The following is a 346-nucleotide window of genomic DNA, read 5'->3' on the forward strand; positions in this document are numbered from 1 at the left end:
CAGCGAGCCTGTGCTGGGCTGCAGGGAAGGGTTAAACAGCAAACTTGCGTGTTTTTTGGCTCTGAAAATCCCTTGAAAAGTTGCTCAACGACATCTGCTCAGAGCAGTTCACAGGCAGGAATCTGACCCCAGATAAGATTAATTTAGAGCAATCCGATGTGTTTTCCCCTGGGAGGGCAACCAGGCAGGACGAACTCCCGTGGGAAGCGCTGGTATCCCCAGGTCTTGACATCTTCATGTGAGGACAGAATGTCTGCCGGAAATGCGTGGGATAAGCGCAGCACTGGCTCACGGCCGGGGGGGTTAAGGCCTCACGTTCCGGGGTGGCCGTGGGAGTTAAATGTGA

The sequence above is a fragment of the Buceros rhinoceros genome, unplaced genomic scaffold (genome assembly GCF_000710305.1).
Source record: "Buceros rhinoceros silvestris isolate BGI_N320 unplaced genomic scaffold, ASM71030v1 scaffold22266, whole genome shotgun sequence".
NCBI classification, from domain to species: domain Eukaryota; kingdom Metazoa; phylum Chordata; class Aves; order Bucerotiformes; family Bucerotidae; genus Buceros; species Buceros rhinoceros.